Below are 20,918 nucleotides of genomic sequence, written 5' to 3' on the forward strand. Positions count from 1 at the left end.
TGAGTATGGGTGTATATATTGTGTAGTGGGTGTGAGTGTAGGGGTGTATAAGTGAGGGAGGTGTGGGTGAGGGTGTGTGGGGCAGTGAGTGTATGTGGATGTGGGGTGTGGATGTGTGTATGTGTGTGGGTAGGGGTTGTGGGTGTGAATATGAGTGTGTGTATATTGTGTAGTGACATGTGGATGTGAGGAGTGCATAAATGAGGGAGGTGTAGGTGAGGGTGTGTGAGGTGGCAAGTGTGTGTATGTGTATGTGGGTGTGGGTGTGGGTGTATGTGTGAATGGTGTGGATGTTGATGTGTGTATGTGGGTGAGGGGGTGTGGGTGTGTGAGGAGGGTGAGGGTGTGTATGTGGGTGTGGGTGTATGTGTGTGTGGGGTGTTGGTGGGGTGTATGAGGTGGGGTATGTGGTGGTGTGTGTATGTGGGTGTGGGTGTGTGTATGTGTGTGGGGGGGTGTTGGTGGAGTGTGTGTATGAGGTGGGGTATGTGGGTGTGTGTGTATGTGGGTGGGGGGATGTGTGGGGAGGGTGAGTGTGTGTATGTGGTTGTGGGTGTGTGTATGTGTGTGTGGGGTGTGAGTGGCGTGTGCGTATGAGGTGGGGTATGTGGTGGTGTGTGTATGCAGGTGTGGGTGTGTGTATGTGTGTGTGTGGGGTGCTGGTGGGGTGTGTGTATGAGGTGGGGTATGTGGGTGTGTGTGTATGTGGGTGGGGGGATGCGGGTGTGGGGAGGGTGAGTGTGTGTATGTGGTTGGGGGTGTGTGTATGTGTGTGTGGGGTGTGAGTGGGGTGTGCGTATGAGGTGGGGTATGTGGTGGTGTGTGTATGTGGTTGTGGGTGTGTGTATGTGTGTGTGGGGTGTGAGTGGGGTGTGCGTATGAGGTGGGGTATGTGGTGGTGTGTGTATGTGGGTGTGGGTGTGTGTATGTGTGTGTGGGGTGTTGGTGGGGTGTATGTATGAGGTGGGGTATGTGGGTGTGTGTGTATGTTGGTGGGGGGTTGTGGGTGTGTGGGGAGGGTGTGTGTGTATGTGGGTGTGGGTTTGTGTTAGTGTGTGTGGGATGTGGGTGGGCTGTGTGTATGAGGTGGGGTATGTGGAAGTGTGTGTATGTGGGCAGGGGGTATATGGTGTGTGAGTTGTTAGCAGGTGAGGGGTTAGGAAGTATTTTTCCTAAATGTCCAGATTTACTAGAAGGATCCATTTATGTATTTTGGCACCAGGTTTTTGTGCAGACTCTAGGATTACTGGTTGTGTTTCAGTGTATTTATGCTCATTGCAGAGATAGTGCAGCCTTATATATCCATCTTGAGTGGCAACTGCTCGAAGTAATTCTCTAGGGTCAGACTCCTAGACAGGGAGGTAAGAGAAAAAAATTGTGGGATTGGCATTGGATTCTCTAAAACAGCAGGTCTCAGGCTCTGATAAATCTGCCCCTGCTTACGGCTATCTGCCCATCTCTTTAGTTTACGGTCATTTTCCCTTCTTCTCTCAATCAGGTTATCCACCTAACTTCTGTTTAAGGGCCAACATAGATACATGGAATTCTATAGACCTAAATTTTCATGATTGCCAGATTCTCTGAGCAGCACTGAAGCCTCCACTTCCTTTGATAGGCAGAGACATAGAATGGACTGTTCAACGTTCCCCGGTAGAATGGGGTTGCAGCAGGGTTCAGGGTCCCTGGGTACAGCTACTACTTGGAGACCAAGTAAAAGGGAGTTCACCTAAGACTGGAATCATGTGCACCAGGGTTCTGATCAGACTGGCATGGGGCTCGCACTGTAAATATGAGTGTTGAGAAGACACTTTGAGGTATTCAAAGACAAAGCTCCAGAGAGCACTATATGGGTGTGGTGGCTCTTTTAGCCATTCTTCAGTTTCCATTTGACTTTCTTCACTGCTATGCTTACTAAAAACGTAGGCACTCATTAAAAGATGGCTAAAAACTGAAAACTAGCTAGGTGACCTTAGGCAAGTTACTTCTATGCCTAATCCATAAAACAGAATAGTGATATTATAAACCTTGTGGGTGTGTTTTAAATATATATATATATACTTTTTTTTTTGAGACGGAGTCTCGCTCTGTTGCCCAGGCTGGAGTACGGTGGCATGATCTTGGCTCACTGCAAGCTCCACCTCCCAAGTTCAAGCAATTCTCCTGCCTCAGCCTCCCAAGGAGCTGGGATTATAGGTGCCCGCCACCATGCCCAGCTAATTTTTGCATTTTTAGTAGAGATGGGGTTTCGCCATGTTGGCCAGGGTGGTCTTGAACTCGTGACCTCTGGTGATTCACCTGCCTTGGCCTCCCAAAGGGCTGGGATTACAAGCATGAGCCACTGTGCCAGGCCTTAAGGATTAATTGATATAATCAGAATAAAATGCATAGCACAATTCCTGGCATATGGTAATGCAATACTCAAAACCTCAGCTTTCATCATTGTCATTAGAAAAGCATACAGCAGCTACCATGTGCTGGGTACTTTACTAAATATTCAGGACACAAAGGCAAATAAGAAATGGTTCCTGTCCTTGGCTATCTCACAATCTAAGAAATGTTTTCAGTTGCACGATTAAGAGCGATAAACTTATTTAAATTTTCCTCCTTTGTTGTATGAGACAACTGAAATTCAAAGAAGTTAATAAAATTGTTTAAAAGTTGCACAGCTAATAGTGGGCAAAGTGATGATTTGAACCCAAGTCCAGGTTATTACAAAGGGTGTCCCTCTATCTGTTTTCCAATACAATTAGTGTAGATAAAGTGAGAATCCAGGAGTCAAACTGGAAGAGAAAGGGATTTGCTCACTCATGAGCTTTCGTGTTGCTCTGTTATTACAGGGAGTTCCAGAACGAGCAGGCCAGATGAAAGTGGCAGACCCTGCAAGGAGTGACCCCGCAGAGTCAGAACTGAAACCAAACCCCACTTGCCTGCTGGCCTGGTAAGCAGGTAAGTTGCAAAAGGAGGAAGAATTGGCTGTGGGCTGTGGCTTGACCCACCGGGCCAGGGTTCCCATGTCTTAGATCCTTACCAGTAAGGGTGACAAGGACAGTTGACACCAAGCATGCAATGTAGGCCCCCGTCCCCAGCCATCCCCAGTCCTCTCTCCTCGGGAGGACTGTTGCCATTTCCACAGAGACTCCACAGGGGGATCAGAGCCACCGTGGCTTAGTTACAGCCTTTGCTTCTAACTGGAGTTTTCTTATTTTCCTTCTCATTATTTCTGATTTTCAAGTACTAGTTTATGTCTTCAAACAAAACAAAAACAAAATACCCTCCTTTTAAAAAAGTATCACAAGTGTTTCTAAATGTTTAGTTTATGCTATGGGTTTAGCCTTTTCTCTTAATAATTTACATTTGCATTTCATTGGCTTCTAAAGCTTTTTTTCTGGTATCTTTAAGACTTGTCAATTATACACTATTTTCTAACTCTTGACCTTTTACCTTTATTGTAACTCAACCTCAATTATTTCAAAATTCTACTTTATTTCTATTTGAAATTTTAGCATTTGTAAAGCATTAATCACATCTTATCCTTCTACCTTTCCATTATTGCACATAGGCTATCTTTCCTTTACTTGTTTCCTAAATTTTTCCTATATTTGATTTATGTTTGCAGTCCAGAAAGTTGGGCCTTGGTGGCTATTTTTTCATTAAAAAATTTTCCTTTTGCTTAGGATTGCCTTGGCTATTTGGGTTCCTTTATGGTTCCATATAAATTTTAAAATAATTTTTTCTAGTTTTTGTGAAGTGTCATTGGTAGTTTGATAGGAATAACATAGAATCTGTAAATTGCTTTGGAAAGTATAGTCATTTGAATGATAACGATTCTTTCTATCCATGAGCATGGGATGTTTTCCGTCTGTGCCTTCTCTGATTTATTTGAGCAAGGTTTTGTAATTCTCATTGTAGAGACCTATCACCTCCCTAGTTAGCTGTATTTCTAGTTATTTCATTTTGTGTTTGTGGCAATTGTGAATGGGATTGCCTTTCTGATCTGGCTCTCAGTTTAGTTGTTGCTGGTGTATAGGAATGCTAGTCATTTTTGCACATTGATTTTGTATCTGCAACTTTGCTGACATATCTTATCAGCTGAAGGAGCTTCAGCTGGCTGTGGGGTTTTCTAAACAGAGAATAATGTCATCTGGAACAGAAGTAGTTTGAGTTCCTCTCTTCCTATTTGGATGTCCTTTATTTCTTTCTCTTGCCTGAATGATTTGGCTAGCACTTCCCATACTATGTTGAATAGAAGTGGTGAGAGAATAGAAGTGATGAGAGAGGGCATCCTTGTTTGTGCTGGTTTTCAAGGGGAATGCTTCCAGCTTTTGTCCATTCAGTATAATGTTGGCTGTGGGTTTGTCATACATGGCTCTTATTATTTTGAGGTATGTTTTTTTAATACCTACTTTATTGAGAGTTTTTAACATAAAGTTAAAAACTTTGTGTTAACATAAATGGGAAAAAGCCTTTTCTACATCTACTGAGATAATAATGTGGTTTTTGTCTTTAGTTCTGTTTATGCAATGAATCACATTTATTAATTTTCATATGTTGAACCAACCTTGCCTCCGGGGATGAAGCCTACTTGATCATGGTGGATTTGCATTTTAATGTGTTGCTGGATTTGGTTTGCAAGTATTTTGTTGAGAACAAAACTAAGGAGTCATGTTACCCAACTTCAAATGATACTTCAAGACTACAGTAACACAAACAGCATGCTACTGGTACAAAAACAGGCACATAGACCAATGGAACAGAATAGAGAGCCCAGAAGTAAAGCAGCATATCTGCAACTATCTAATCTTTTATTAGTAGTAGTAGTAGTAGTAGTAGCAGCAGCAGTAGTAGTACTATCTTGAGACAGAGTCTCATTTTGTTACCCGGGTTGGACTGCAATGGCATGATCTCAGCGCACTGCAACCTCTGCCTCCCAGGTTCAAGCGATTCTTCTGCCTCAGCCTCTCAAGTAGTTGAGATTACAGGCACCCACCACCATGTCCAGTAAATTTTTGTAGTTTTAGTAGAGACGGCGTTTCGCCATGTTGCCCAGGCTGGTCTCAAACTCCTGACCTCAGGTGATCCACCCACCTCGGCCTCCCATAGTGCTGGGATTACAGAAATAACACAGCCATCTGATTTTAAACAAGGCTGACAAAAACAAGCAATGGGTAAAAGAAAACTCCCTATTCAATAAATGGTGCTAAGATAACTAGCTAGCCATATGCGGAAGATTGAAGCTGGACCCCTTCCTTACACCCTACACAAAAATCAACTCAAGATGAATTAAAGACTTACATGCAAACCCAAAACTATAAAAACTCTAGAAGATAACCTAGGCAATGCCATCCTAGACAGCAATGAGCAACGATTTCATGATAAAGACACCAAAATCGATTGCAACAAATGCAAAAATTGATAAGTGAGATCTAATTAAACTTAAGAGCTGCTGTGCAGCAAAAGAAACTATCAACAGAGTAAACAGACAACCTACAGAATGCGAGAAAATATTTGCAAACTATGCATCTGATAAAGGTCTAGTATCCAGCCTCTATAAGGAACTTAAACAAATTTACAGGAGAAAACAAGCAACCCCATTGAAAAGTAGGCAAAGGACATGAACAGACACTTCTCAAAAGAAGACGTATATGTGTCCAACAAGCATATATTTTAAAAAAGCTCAATATCGCTGATCATTAGAGAAATGTAAATCAAAACCACAGTGAGATACCATCTCACACCAGTCAGAATGGCTATTATTAAAAAGTCAAAATATAACACATGCTGGTGAGGTTGTGGAGAAAAGGGAACCCTTTTACATCGTTAGTGGGAATATAAATTAGTTCAACTATTGTGGAAAGCAGTACAGTGATTCCTTAAAGACTTAAAGCAGAACTACCATTAGACCCAGCAATCCCATTACTGGGTATATACCCGGAGGAACATAAAGCATTCTACCATACAGACACATGCATACAAATATTCATTGCAGCACTCTTCAAATAGCAAAGACATGGATCAACCTAAATGCCCATCAATGACAGATATGGATAAAGAAAATGTGGCACATATGCACCGTGGAATATTAAGCAACTATAAAAAGAGAACAAGATCATGAGTTTTGCAGGAACATGGATAAAACTGGAGGCTATCATCCTTAGCAAATGAACTCAGGAACAGAAAACCAAATACAGCAAGTTCTCACTTTTAGTGAGAGCTAAATGATGAGAGCTTACGAACAAAAAGAAGGAAACAGCAGACACTGGGGTCTACTTGAGGGAGAGAGTGGGAGGAAGGAGAGGAGCAGAAAAGACAACTATTGGGTCCTGAGCTTAATACCTGGGTGATGTAATAATATGTACAACAACCCCCATGACATATGTTTATCTTTGTAACAAACCTTCACATGGACCCCCAAACCTAAAATAAAAGTTTTTTAAAAAGGAAAAAACACTTTAACCCATTGGGCTCTTTTCAGATGTTAGGGTCCAGAACAAGCAGACCAAGCCCTGCTCCCATAGAGTGTACCAGTGAGTGAGAGCCGAGAGCCCCGTAATCAATGCACTTTAGTGAGGATTAACTTGCAGTCTTCTAGATCTCCGTGGGAGACGGTTTGTAGAGGCTGTTGGCCAGTCTGGGGTGGCCTTTGGGTAGGGCATGAGAGGGGCAACAGGAATAAGCCCATTGGTGATGTGCTGTCTCTACTCTTACCTACTGGTGGGCTCCATGGAAGCAGAGCTCAGTCTGTGGGCTGGACCCTATATCTGAAACACATTAAATGGATGCATGTTTCCACTTGAACTGTTGACATGTTGGCTGGCTACTTCGCTGGGGGCGGTCCCATGCCTGTGTTTAGCCACAGCCCTGAACTTTGCTCTCTACATGTCATTAGCAACTCCCTTTCAGACATTGTGAAATGTCCCCTTGGCAACAAAATCACCTCTGGTTGAGAACCTCGGCTTTAATCCTTACAACCATCTTTCATGATGGGCAAGGCTGCCATTGTTACTCTTCATTTTATAATAAAGGAAGCTCAGGCTGAAAGGCTGTGATTTCCCCAAAGTCACACAGAGTGGCAGAATGGTCCAGGTGACTAGATTTCCTAACTCCAAATCCAGTTCTCATTTCAACACATGTCAGCACTTCATACCTGACAAACGGCCAGGAGACTGTCTTCAGAACAAGACGAGGCAGACTTCCCTTTACAGTGTGTGCCCTGGACTGCGTCACCCTGGAGGCTGCACCCGCAAAGTCAGCGCCTCTGCCCATGAGGCTACTGCTGGTGTAGGCAGACTCAGTGGGCTATGATATTACATAGATTAAAGAAGGCAAAGGGTCCTCAGTCTCCGCAAATTTGTTTTCAATAATGGCCTCTGGATTAGAGGATAAGTTGACTTTTAAACAGAAAAACAGTTAATTCAACACTGGAATCGCCTCCTCCAAGTCTTTGACATCATCCTCACTCGGATTCCAAATCTCCTTAAGACAGAGTGTCTTGGACAATTAACTGGGTGAGGATGCAGCAAAACTGATGCAGCTGTGTGGATTAAGAGAGCAGGTGCAGGCTAATGGCAAGTGTAGTTCCCAAGAATCAAACTGATGACCTGTTGAGGTCCAAGCAGGAAGCTGGTTGTAGTTGTTCAATGCAGGCTCAGGGTGTCCTATCAACCACAGAGAACAACAGTGATGGAAGTCCTGAAAGAAAGGAGTCTCCATCTAGGGGCTCTGTTTGCAAGTAGCAGGACGCAGCCCCATGTAGAGTCCAGTTCCTGAAAGGAGGAACCAATAAAGCATGCCAGGATGCCTATCCCAGGATGAAACTAGAGGGTCAGGTTAGGAAACGGAATCAATATCATTAAAGAAGAGGACTTCAGAACAAAGGAGAGGGCTGTCTCATGGCCAAGGTACCCAATCAAAGTTACATAAAAAGTGAAGGCCACATGATGCAGAGCTCACGGCGTGTAGGACAAGAACTGGTAATACTAATCCCTCCTGTCTCAGAGAAGCATTGGTCTTGGGATCTGGGGGGAGAATTAAGAAGATCCACTAGGTATGAGACTCAGAGGCCAGGAGCCAAACAGGTTTTAGGAAAACATTTTAGCCTCTTTGGGTCTCACAGAATTATAGATTCTCCTAAAGGAAAAAAAAAAAAAAAAAAAAAAAACTCAAGTAGTAGGATCTAGTGGCTAAGAATTTGGAATCTAGAACCAGACAAATCTAGGTTAAAGTTTGTATATTGAATAAGTGTATTGCCTTTGATATATAATGTCTCTAAGACTTTTAAGATGGAAGTCAATATAGAATCCCTTTTATAGGACTGAGAATTTTAAATGAGAAAATAAATAGAAATGTCCCACTGCCTGAAATACAATAGAAATTCATTCAGCATTAGTTTAAAAGAAATCAATTTCCGCCAGCCTCAACTTAGCATTTCACTTGGAGTGAGACGAACAAAAAGGATGGGCAGGTTGCTGTTGCTATCAGAGGTTCTACTTTTAGTGAATGTCCTTGCTCTTAGCATCTCTCTTTCCTTACACTTCCTTACACCCCCATTTGTTATTAAAAGAATGAGGGCTTCTTCCTCTCCATTTTTGTGACACCCAAGGATTTTCTACACATGGAAATATTTAACATTCTCCAAAAACTCAAGGGCAGGCTTCAAGTTAGCACAGCTATACCTGGATTCCGATCTGGAGACAAATTGCTACTTCATTATAGAACCAGTGAGAAGCATCCAATTTTGAAGGCTGTTAAATTTGCAAGGGCAACAGAGAACCAAATGAATATAAAATGCAGAATGGCCTCACACAGGCACAGCATCTCATCTTAGAGTCAAAAGAGAAGCACGCAACCCCTCATGCCCTGGAAAGACATTTTATGACAGTAAAAATAGTTGGGGTACGTCTATGCTATTTAAATATGATAAGCAAGGCATGAAATGTCAGTAACTTTGTTTCTTTTCCCAAGGCAAGAGATGCCAAGCAGTCAGCCACCATTTTGAGAGCATCTCTGAACACCTGTCACCTGTGCAGACCTCTCTGTAAAGCTTAGAGACACAAAGACTCCCTTAGTCTCTAAATACTGGCCCACTCACCTACAGTGCTGCTATTGATCAATATGCAGTCAACAGATGTCTGGTCTCACAAGGCAGGAGGAACAATCGCCCAGTTGCCTGGGGAACCACAGACTTACACGGAAATCTCGCAGGATCCGCTGCAGGGCCAGTGACAACAGAGACTGCAAGTTCAGGTGCCCTCAGCTCATGCTCCTTTTTGTGGATTTCTGAGCTATCTGGGGAAGTCAACGACCACTTTAGTGCCTTTACCTGCTGCTGTGGGAAGAAGCCTCACATATTGCACAGTCAGTTGACTTCTGAGGAAGAGACTCCTCATATCTATCAATCCTCACTCCTTACCTCACCAGGGCACTTTTACAGCAGACTTCATCAAACCTTCCATGTAAAAATGGCCTCCACATAGAACTCAAAGGAAGGATACCTGGGCTAGGTTTCAACTCAGGGTGAAATCTGGTGCACAGAAACCCTTAAAATTGCTTTAGAATTTCGCAAACATTGAGCTTAAATAAAAAGGAGAGGATGTTACAGCAGTACAAGATGATATGAATAGTACAGAATTCTGAAACTGGGGGCTCAAACACTGATTCCCACCACTCATTTCCAAGCAGTTTCTGTCTCCTGCCTGGGAGGGCTTTCAGCTCCTGGGCCCGGCCCTGCTACCTGTGGAAGCCACAGGGCCGCCCTGTGTTGGGCACAAGAAACCCTGTGGTTCACCAAGCCTCTGACTCGTCCATTATGGGGGAAGGGGGCTTTGTTGCATTCTCCCTTTTCCATCAGCTTAGCTCCTGTTTCTGCAGAATCAGAAGATGACTGCCAGAGGAAAAGGAGTTTGTTTTCTTCCATTGAATGCAATTGTTTCAATGACAGCCTGTGAGTGCTGCAATCTTGCAGGCCTCAGACACTTAATTCATCTCAGAGGTGATATCGAAAACAGCACAGCAGGCACTTACCCGCCACTGGCTCTCTTGCTACAAAAGCAAGCCCCCGTTTCATCATCCTGGGCCCTGGTGACTGACCCAGGTGGGCAGTGCCACGTCGACTGGGGCAGGGGGTGGGGGGTGTGCCACAGCTGTCTGGGATACCATGCTGCAGACGAAAGGGAATTAAGGTGGAGGGGGTGTGCTGGCCAGTTCCGAGGTTCTGCTGCCTCATTCCTGAGCTTTAGCTTTGCCTTCCTCTCCTATAAAGCGGGCTAACAGCGAAACTGCCCACCACTGACCTTTCCAGCCAGCCAATGTGCTGCAGACTGTTCTGCACTGGACTTACAGCAAAAAGGCTCAGAAGGCAACATTTGCCACTCCGTTAGGGCTGAAGTCTCCAGGGAGGGTTGAAACAATGGAGAGAAAGTTCAAAAAGGTGCCTCATTCTAGCCTGCCAAAGGGAAAATTGGAATTTCCCCAACCATCCCTATAATCCTTGGTTTGATAGAAATAGCTCTGGAAAGGAGTGTTCCTGCTAGGGAAAAGCTTTGCCCATGCACCAGGAACCGGCCTGGCCAGCGGCGTGAGGAATCCTGTGTGTCCTCCACATGTGAGACTTAAAGCCGGGAAGAGATGTTCAAAGAGCTGGCTTTTCTCAAAAGAGGGGCTGCTAATTTCTTTCTCAAATAAATCTGAGATTCTCCCCATCATCCCCGTCCCTGTTGTCCCTGCCCAGGTGCAAGGCCTGAGCGTGCCCTGCTGACAGTGCTCCTACTGTCTCACCTGGTGAGACCCACCTGTCACACCAGCATCAGGATACATTTCAAAACACAACTTTCTTTTTTTTTTTTTTGAGACGGAGTCTCGCGCTGTCACCCACGCTGGAGTGCAGTGGCCAGATATCAGCTCACTGCAAGCTCCGCCTCCCGGGTTCACGCCATTCTCCTGCCTCCGCCTCCCGAGTAGCTGGGACTACAGGCGCCGCCACCTCGGCCGGCTAGTTTTTTGTATTTTTTAGTAGAGACGGGGTTTCACCGTGTTAACCAGGATGGTCTCGATCTCCTGACCTCGTGATCCGCCCGTCTCGGCCTCCCAAAGTGCTGGGATTACAGGCTTGAGCCACCGCGCCCGGCCTCAAAACACAACTTTCATCTCCTCCTCCTCCGTTAAGCTATTAATACAACTCTACTCGATTATCTGTGATGTCCTTCCATCCTTATAAGCAAAACATGATTTTATTATTAATAAAAATGACTGTCGAGTACTTTAATATATGCCAGGCATTTCATTATAACTTTGCATTGTATTAATTTACACAATTCCCATAACAGCCTTCTGAATTAGGTATTATTACCTTCTCCAATTTAAAGATGAAAAAGCCTGAGACTCAGAGGTTATGGAATTTGCCAAGGTCACGCAGCTAGTAAGTGTGAGAGCCATGATCTGAACCCGGGGTTTGTTCCCATAGCCCATGCTCTTAGCCACTCACCTCGCCACCTGGCAGGGAGGGCTGCCCACTAGTTCCCCCAGACACTCAGCCTTTTCACCATAGCTTCCTCTGAGCGAAGGAAGGCTTTCATTCCACCCAGACCAGCCTCTTCGTGGTCTAGTAAAACAAATGATGCTCACATGTGCCCTTTCTTCCATCTGGCCTGCTCTGCCTTCCCCTTCTTTGAATCTTAGCCATTCCTCAAAAGCTAGCTGAAGTCCAGCCTGCTCTGCAGTGGTCTCTAAAGGACCAAGCCTCCCCTCGTCTCCCGGACCTCGTGGCACATAGTCACACGTCACTGTGTGCTGGGCTCCTGTTGTTCCAGGCCCACGCCCTACCTTGCTTTGAAAGACTATGAGTCATTTCAGAGAGACAAAAGTGTAATTTTATTTTGTATCCCCTGTAGAATCCTGCCAATACTCAGAACATAACAAAAGCCCAGTTGAATTAGATCAGCATAGTACATGGCTCCTGAGAACACTGCAACCCCCAAGTCTCACAAAAATCCTGTAAAAGAAAATGAACAAGTCAGCCATAGCCTCCTGTACCTTTACTGCCACACCACACTGGCTCAAACCATGCATCTCTGCTTCCTGGAATCTTTGGTGCCCCATTTGTGTCTAGAAAAAAAAAAAAGTTTCCTTTTCTAACTCTGAAGAATACGCAGGTGTGCCACTAAATGCTGCCTTTGTCTACGTGGCAGTGAAAACTCTGAACTGCAGTAGGACATCACCTCTGACCCTACCGCCCCTGGGCCTTGTCTGAAGGCACTGGCCTCTGAGTGTACAAGAAATAGAACCTTGGAATCAACTTCCAGGCTCCAAAAGTGTCCTTGGACTCTCTGGGTCATCCAGCAGTACGCAGGGGAATGCTGACCAGTTGTGATTAAAAATGCACTTCCCAGTTTCAACACCAGCCTACCCATCTTAGAGTAGCTGAGGAATCGATGGCAAAGTGGTAGACTCAAGAGACTGTTCTGCCTTGAATGCATCTACAGTCTGTCAAGCCTGTACATTCCCCAACCTCCTCTTTTTATTAATAGCTGATCCCTACATAACTTTCTAGCCCACAAATTAACACTGTGTGTGTATAAAAGATTTATATTTCCCTCTACCTCTTCTTTATATTAATAGCTGATCTCTATATAACTACTCTAGTCCACAAATTAAGACTCTCTTTCTCTGTGTGTGTGTGTGTGTGTGTGTAAAAGCTTTTATATTTCCCTCTACCTCCTCTTTTTATTAATAGCTGATCTCTATATAACTACTTTAGCCCATGAATTAAGAATGTGTATGTGTGTGTGTGTGTGTGTGTGTGTGTGTGTGTGTGTGTCTATGTGTGTGTGTTACGGAGGGAGAGGCTTAAATGTACACATAAGAAAATATATAAGTTCTAAGCACCTGCTTCTGTGATGAAGGGGGAAAATAATGAAACTAAAGGCCTTTGTAACTGCTGCTCCCTCTATCAAGAATAGTCTTCTCTGCAAGGGCCCCATAGCTGCTCTTCTCCTTCCTGCATGTCTCTGTTGAATACCTAAAAAGATGTGACCCTGACACTTGCTGCAAATTAGCACTCCCATCACTGCCTATCCCCCTTCTTCTCTTTGTCTTCACAGCGCAGATACCTGACACTATGTGTGTATTTATTTACTCATAGCTCTGCTCTCATGCACACACCTAGCTGCAAGCTTCTTGTGGGATTCTGTCAATTCCATTCATTTCTGAATCCCCCATACCTAGAACCCTGCTTGCCTGCACATCATGGTTGCTCAATAAATAATCAACCAAAAAATTTTAAGCATATGGGTGAATTCTAACAAATAAACAAATGAAAAAAGGTCTTGATCTAATTCCAATTCAATATTAGCAAACTCTGGAACTTCAAAATAGGACTTAATTTCTGTGGTCTCAGCCTTCTCATGTGTCAAATGAGGTGCCTTGGCTAGATAGGCAACTTATTCCTGGACATTTCTAAGCTTCCTTGAGTCTCCTTGACATGAACAAGTGATGCAGGAGCTCCTACCCTTTGACTGACTTTCAGGTAGGTGCCCTTGGGTGATGCTGTTTTCCCTCCACCCACGAAGTCAAGGTGAAAACACAACGCTCAGCTGAATACCCTACAGGAAGATTTGCCTGGGTGCGTGCTTGTAGGCAATCCCAAAACGTTTCCTTTTGTTTTGCAGGAGGAAGAGAAATCAGTCTCCCTTAAAATGCTTTTGCGGCTGTTGGCCTGGCACAGGGGCTCACGCCTGTAATCCCAGCACTTTGGGAGGCCGAGGCAAGTGGATCACTTGGGGTCAGGAGTTCGAGACCACCCCGGCCAACCTGGCGAAACCCCATCTCTACTAAAAACAAAAAAAAATTAGCCAGGCATGGTGGCATGCACCTGTAATCCCAGCTACTAGGGAGGCTGAGGCACGCGAATAGCTTGAACGTGGGAGGCGGAGGTTGCAGTGAGCTGAGATTGCGCCATTGCACTCCAGCCTGGGCAACAGAGCAAGACTCTGTCTCAAAAAAAAAAAAAAAATGCCTTAGCAGCATTACTCCTATGAATAGGAAGCAGGAATTAATAACATCAAGCCTGAAGGAACAGCGTTCTTTCTTGAGTCCCACAGAGGAGGACTCGACAGAAGTTGTCTGAACTCTGTTTAGGGAGAAAGTAAAACGTGTTTCTAGGGGAGGCAGGAAGACAGCTTTGAGGCTTCCGTGTGATGTCTCCTGGCTAGGCATTAGCTTCCTCAGGCATCAGAACTAATCATGGCAGTTTTGCAGTACTCCTTTCAACCATCCCTAGAGGCCTCCGTCTTTCAGAGACCCCCAGGGGAAAGAGGAGAACTAACGCACCAGAAATAGCTGTGCTTTTGACATAAAGCACACTAGCAAACAGGGCTAAGATGGATCACACAGCCAAGCATCACCATCACTCCATGAGCACAGGAGACGCGGCGCCCCGTACTCATGGTTATGCAACGCAACAACTTGATAGAGTGCTGCTGTCGCTGTACTAGAAATTGAAGGCGATCCGCTCCTACTTGTACATAAGGCAGGGAAAATCACTTTCAACTCATTGAGAGGCTTCAACAGCAGAAAGATTGATCAAGCCGATGAGGAGCAAATCTCCTTGCCGCCTACTGATGCCAGACACATAAACAAGACAGGCTGCAAGTCATTCCTCCGGAGGGACCGATGCAGAGGCTAGGTGGAATATGTGTGACTAGCGAAGCATGTGAAGAGGGAGGGCGAAGAGCGGCAGTCTACAGGCAGCGGACCGCTCCAGTCTCCTGCCCTGTGTTTGCAAAAACAGAAGACTCAGGTGGAGTCTCCTGCAGTTGGGCTGGCCCAGGCTCAGGACAATGCTGGCTTCCGAGAAGGCCATTTGGGACGTGGAGCGAGAACCTGGAGCTGAAATTTGGTCTGGAGTAGGCTCTGATGCTATCTTAGTTCTTCATGGAGACTTCGCTGAGAATTACTCATTTTGGAGACTCATGAGGAAGAAGTGATAGATTTATTTTCTTTGGAAACAGGGTCTTGCTGTTTCTAACACCCAGGCTGGAGTGCAGTGGTGCAATCATAGCTCCCTGCAACCTTTGCACACTTCCCTACATTTTTATAATTTTTGTAGAGATGGAGTTTCACCCAGGTGGGCCCTGACCTCCTAGCCTCAAATGATCCTCCCAGCTGGGCCTCCCAAATCACTGGGATTACAGGCATGAGCCCCTGTGGCCCACCGTGATGGATTTCTGAAAGCCACCGTTACAGAAGAGTAACAAAGTCCAAGTGCTCTCCAGCAAGGTTCAGGGTGGTCTTAAGAGAGAGAACAGGCAGCTTATGGTGTAGTCACCTGCCCCATTCACTCCGTGACTCGAGGGTTTTTGGTGTTGTCCATCCTCACAGGACCCACGTCACCCTTTAACTATGGAGCTGACACTTGTCATCTTTCCATCTACCCATGTCACACCCAAATCTCCCTCATTAGATAAAAAATTAATTTTGTTAATTAAAGCAATGGAAATCAATTAACCTTATCAGGCAACATGGCCTACTGAAACAGAGCCAAGCCTTATATTGCAATTTCCTTCTGCCTGAGATCAGAGAGAGAACCACACAATTTGACTCTCGGAGGGGGGTTTTCCACCCTGGGAGTGAGAGGGAAATTCTTTTCCCTAGGGTTAGAGAAGGTTCTAAACTCTTCACAACCAAGTTATTTACTGCAACACAATGAGCATTAGAATTACATTTCACCAACATCTAACGATTCCATTAATTTCTTTTCAGCTGTCTACCTGGCATTGTAATGGATTTAATACCAATCACAGATACTTAAAATAAAATTCAATCACTTTACAAATGGAAAAAAGGAGGCCTGACACAGGGTGGCTAGTGGGCTTTTCCCTTCTCTTCTCCTGTACCACATCTTCCCAGAATAGCTTAAAATTTTATCCCTTTTATAAATATCTCTGTACAATTTAAACAGTCATTATTTTACTTTTAAAAAGTGCTATAAATGAAAAGGCTGAAGTCTCCTCAGAAAAGTCCTGCAGTTTTCTCAGTTTATTCTGAACTAATTGCCAGAGCAGCCCGTGATGAAATCCCTAATAGCCTTTATGATGAAAGATTAAACCCTGCGAGGAAACACACTGATAAGATGTGCTGCAGACTCTCCGCTCCCACCCACTTACGTGGTGAAGGGTGAGTACCCTCTCCATTGGTCAGAATCCATCGGGCAATCAGCGTTCCCTCCCTAACTTCCAGTTTAGTCACACTCACACAATAGCAGCCCTCACTCTCGTTAGAATAAGGGACACGATCTGGCCGTCCCAGGTGGTATTTCTCCGGCTGAGTCACTGTTGAATAAATGAACCCACTGACAATCTCTCTGAGCTTAGCCCCAAGAGCCAATTCTGTCTTTGAGAAAAGGGCGCATTACCTACTGCTGTAGTCCTGGCACGGCTTCTCTCCTTAACCTACTCTTGTCTACCTAATGTCCAGAATTACCCTTCTTTGATACACTGAACATTTTACCCCACTGCCCCTCTCCCAACCAAACTGGACAAATCCTGTTGCATTCTGACATTCACGGCGCTCCTTCCCTCCCATCTCACAGCATCGCACCCTTGCTTCCCCTGTGCCTTACAAACTGCTGCTCACTCTTCTTCCTTCACATGTGGTCTGCTGGCCATGGGTCCTGCACCAAAAACAACTCAAGGAGCCCCACCTCCTACTTCTCTCTTTTTTGAGACCCCCACCTCTTCTACATCTTTCTGTATCTAAATGTGACACTCTGCATTTCAAAAATTACAGAAAAATAGGAGTTTGCTTGTCATTTTCTCTAATGAAAGAATGGAAGAGAAGACCTAGCTAAAAGGAAAACCATAAAATGATGCCAACTCCATCATGCAACCCCTGCCTCAGCACCTGGAGATGTGATGTGTATCCTCTTTGGCTGAGAATAATGTACCTTCCTGGGAAGTGGGACATCTCTTAGAAGCTTGCAAACAGACACAGGTAACAAGTAAGGAGGGCTTGCTAGCCACGTTCCATGCGGAGATTCCCTCAAATACATCAGTGATTACAGTCTTAGGCTCTTCTTTACCATCACCGTCTGCATGACTTCCATTACCTCTCTTTAAAATCAATCCTGACCATCACATTGGTCTCAAATCATATACATCAGCCCCCCTGTATCAAGCACAAAGGCCTAAAGTAACACTGTCATTCCTGGAAATAGCAAAATATCAATCAGCACTGCCATCGCATCAAAGCCAGGTCTGTTTTAAAGAATTCAGGATTTCTTGATACAAAAAATAATCTCAGGATAGGAAGAGATCTACAGGAAAGTATTCCCACTAGGTGTTCAAAGGGTAGAAACAAAAATTGCTTTAAAAATGTGGCAGAGGCAGCAGCCAAATGCATTTGGAAAAACCTGGATTATGCTAAATTAAATGAATTTACTTACTGCTTTTAATATGAATCATGCATTTCTAGGAATAAACACAGTGTGTTTGTTTCCCAAATATATTTATCTTGCCACCCATCCTTTGTACTGAATAATCTTATGGCAGTAATGTTCCATGAAACACGCTGCACTAGAATCATCTGGCCTAGTCTTTCATTAAATGCTAGATTCCTGTTCACAACATCACACTTGGGCTTCCCCTTGTTTGTCTTCACTGTCAGAGAACGTATTGCTTGTGCCATTTTCCTACCACAATGTTCTTTTTTTGCACTAAACCAAGATGTGCTGCTTTGTAACTTCCTTCTGGTACTTTTGGATTTGACTAGGGCCATAGAGAAGAAACCTAATCGATCTTCAGATCCATGAAGAAAGAGCTCTTATGGTTCTTCTAGTGGTATCCTCTAGGCTCAAGCCCACCCAGGCCTTCATTAATTGCTCTGATGACATTTCACATTGTAACATCAGCATGGTCCTTTCTGTCTGATACACTTCAATTCTCAATGTTCCTCTTAAGGTGTGGTGGCTACAATGAACACGGGCACTCTAGATTTGGTCTAATCAATAGAACCTAAAGCAGGACTATTACTTTCTTAGCTCTGGTAGCTAATACACCAATCAGAAGCCAGAAGATTTTACTAGAATAACCTAGAATTTTATCTGCATTAAAGTAGTTCTTCATCAAAGTTGAGGTTGTTTAGGTTTATCCAGAATGATGAGATTGTCTTATTTCTATGAGGATAATGACCTTAGTGTTGAGATCCTGATCATTTGGCATAGACCCTCAATGAGAAATAGACTATGATTTAAATCCCCTTCCCCATAACGGACTTTAGTTGTCAACATTATCATTGTCCTGGGCAAGAGGTTGGAGTCCCTAATGGGAGTTAGCGAGTCTGGCTCAGATTCATTCCTCCTTCACCCCCAGGCGGTGCAGCATCCCTGAATGCCAAGCAGGATGCTCAAGAGTCAGCCAAATCCCTGCTGTCAAATAAGCTTCAGCATGTGAGAGGCAATTCCTGTTATTTTGCTGGGTAATTTTTGCTTTCAAAAGCAGAAGAGAGAACAGAGGCCAATATCGAGAGATGTGAATGGTACTAGGGGACTACAGAAGAATAGAAATGCAAATGCAAATTTTGAAATGCACCCTACTGAATAGTTCACTGAAAATATGAAGGCATATAGTAGGTAATGCAGTCACCAGGTGTCTGGTCTCTGCAGGACCACATCAGCTTTCAGAATAGCCAGCATGGATTAGACAGGCACTTGAAGCATGTTCATTTTCAAGTAGGCTTTAAAGAAAATTCAAGACAAAATGGTGGCAGTGGAAAGAATGTGGAATTAGCCATCAGAAAACCTGGGTTCCAAGCCTAGTTTTACCACTTATTTGTTCAATTAATTCATTTAACCTCTCTGAAAATTCATCTATATAATCAAACTTCTGGACTAGATGTTAGCTATGGGTGTGTGTGTGTGTGTGTGTGTGTGTGTGTGTGTGTGTGTTTTCCTTTGTTTTGTTGTTTCTGTATGAGTTTTGTGTTGTTTTGTTTTGATCTGATGCAGATCTTCTACAGTTCATTATAATATTCCCTACTGAAGACTGACTTTCCTGACTTCTGATAGCCTTCAAAAAGGACAGCTTCACATTATCTTAAAAAGGTAATGAATGGTGTGCACAGCGTTTGAAGTTGAGGGAGAGGATAAACAATTAAATCCTTGCATTATGTTAAGCACAAAGTTGCATTTTTATTTACTTTTTTGTTGGTGGTGCCAAAGAATGTATTTCTTATACCATTTTTCATTTGCTCTTCAAAACTTAGCCATAGATTTGTGCCTTTGCTTCAGTTTTAAGCATCTTGTAAAGCACGTGTGGCCTGAGAGTGACCTGTTGCTGCTATACCTTTCCAAGGTGTATTCACGATGGCTCTCCCTGGGAGCAGCCAGCACACCTGCCGTAGTCCTCCTGGGAGCTGCAACTGGTTTGCCCTGACGTACAAAAATTATAAAGATGGCGTTTTGGAGATTTTTAACACTGATGGCATTTCCTTAGCCATACCACAGAAAGATTGCAAGCCATGAGGACTCCAAATTAAAATTATGTTCATTGGAAACCAACAGTAGGCTTGGAACAAAAGCAACAAAACCATTTGAAAGCACTCAAAGGGTCTTAGGAAAGTGGGTTTTTTTTTCCTTTATCCAATATGGAATTTACCAGCCACTGAGACAGGACAGAGTTTATAGATTTAGGTTGGCCTCTGAAATTAAGACTAAAGATGAAAACCAGGTGCTTCAAGAAGATGAAGATCCTGTCTGTATCTGGACACAGCAGCCTGCTATTAATTTAATTTATAAATAAGTAGAGGAATTTTCTTGACTTGGAAAAGAAAGCTTCTGCTGGCCAAATTCTCCTTCGCCTGATGGAGCTAGAGTTGTGTATCATTCTCTTCAGCAATAAATATACTTTGGGGTGAGATCAAGGATGAGACAAGAAAGAATGATCCTGAAATTGCCTGAATTTTATAATCCCAGTACATGCAGACACCCATAAAAGATGACAGTGAGCTGAGAGGAAAGGGAGAAAGAGGGGAACCCTGAACAATAGTGTGAAGGATAGGACAATCCATATCAAAAGCCAGATACATAAAGCTTGATGATATACCAAAAAATGCTACCCTATTCCGTCTGACCCATCAGCCAGTTGAATATGCATTCTATTAATCACTTGAAAAAAAGCTGTTCTTTCTCTGGGAGAGAGAAAGGGCTCAGGGCAGGAAAAGCAATAGAATTTGTCTTCTTTGATTACTCACTGTGACTAAAGTCTCTGTTATGAAATGTGTGTGCTCAATGACCATTCACTAAATGTTCCATGATTGTGATGAATAAGATCCACTGCAAACGGGAGCCATTGATTCACCAGAGCCCAGATGCCAATTGAATCTCATCTAGCATATCTCAGCTGTGAGCTGCTTGCGGGCAAGGACTGTGCCTAATTCATCTTTGAATCCCCCCAGCACCTAATGCAATGTGGTGCATCGAGCAGGTGCTGGGCAAATGTTTGATAGGGGAGATTACTTTCCTAAATGAAGGGAGATGTTTGGTAACATAATCCACGAAGTAACCATAGGCAGACATTGAGAAAGGCTTACTCGGGTGCTGCTTCATCTGCAAGAGAGGAGCATACAGCCCCAGCCTCCCTCACTGACGCTGCTGAGAAGCCACTCACAAACAGAGGAGCAGGTAACTTCTGAAAGGCTGGGGAACTTAGGCACAAAGCTCTGAGACTTCATGGCTGGCTGCAGCATTTAACAGAAGTAACACTTCGTAGAAAACGCTGTGCTAGAAGGTGATCTATGTGTGCATCTAGATAAAGAAATTACAAATTGATTTAAGTTAGTGTAAAGGCCGTGATACAAGAGAATGATAAGTCAAACCATGTCGAGATGAGGTAGACCATGTAGGACAGAGTTTATCAATATTTATACTGTAA

At 44.0% G+C, this 20,918-nt stretch overlaps 1 protein-coding gene and 1 long non-coding RNA gene across 6 annotated transcripts in view; one reads left to right on the forward strand and one right to left on the reverse strand.

The window, feature by feature from the left end:
- Nucleotides 1-20,918, reverse strand: part of OPCML (opioid binding protein/cell adhesion molecule like) — a 1,159,533-nt gene that overhangs the window by 939,394 nt on the left and 199,221 nt on the right. The window lies entirely within an intron of this gene.
- The window catches only part of LOC144334501 (uncharacterized), a 63,206-nt gene that overhangs the window by 5,880 nt on the left and 36,408 nt on the right, over nt 1-20,918 (forward strand). For all 4 annotated transcript variants that reach the window (XR_013404441.1, XR_013404442.1, XR_013404439.1 and 1 more), the window contains exon 3: nt 2,838-2,946. This is a non-coding gene — a long non-coding RNA (uncharacterized LOC144334501). The remainder of the gene's footprint in view (nt 1-2,837; nt 2,947-20,918) is intronic.

The sequence above is a fragment of the Macaca mulatta genome, chromosome 14, assembly GCF_049350105.2.
Source record: "Macaca mulatta isolate MMU2019108-1 chromosome 14, T2T-MMU8v2.0, whole genome shotgun sequence".
NCBI classification, from domain to species: domain Eukaryota; kingdom Metazoa; phylum Chordata; class Mammalia; order Primates; family Cercopithecidae; genus Macaca; species Macaca mulatta.